This window comes from Scophthalmus maximus, chromosome 4 (assembly GCF_022379125.1).
Source record: "Scophthalmus maximus strain ysfricsl-2021 chromosome 4, ASM2237912v1, whole genome shotgun sequence".
Classification (NCBI taxonomy): domain Eukaryota; kingdom Metazoa; phylum Chordata; class Actinopteri; order Pleuronectiformes; family Scophthalmidae; genus Scophthalmus; species Scophthalmus maximus.
The window spans coordinates 379,541-380,000 of record NC_061518.1 but is presented as its reverse complement, the minus strand read 5'-3'; positions in this window follow the sequence as shown (position 1 = coordinate 380,000).

Genomic DNA, 460 nt, shown 5'->3' with positions numbered 1-460 from the left:
GGAGAGAGAGAGAGAGAGAGAGAGAGAGAGAGAAACAAGACAACACAACTAAAGTTCATTAACCGCCTCTGGCTGCTCCTCTCCATCCTCTCTCTCCATCCTTTCCTCTCTCTCCATCCTCTCTCATATCTCTTCATCCTCTCTCTCCATCCTTTCCTCTCTCTCTCCATCCTCTCTCCTCTCTCTTCATCCTCTCTCATATCTCTTCATCCTCTCTCTCCATCCTTTCCTCTCTCTCTTCATCCTCTCTCATCTCTCTCTATCCTCTCTCCTCTCTCTCATCCTCTCTCCTCTCTCTCCATCCTCTCTCCTCTCTCTTCATCCTCTCTCTCCATCCTTTCCTCTCTCTCTCCATCCTCTCTCTCCATCCTCTCTCCTCTCTCTTCATCCTCTCTCATCTCTCTCTATCCTCTCTCCTCTCTCTCCATCCTCTCTCCTCTCTCTTCATCCTCTCTCTCCA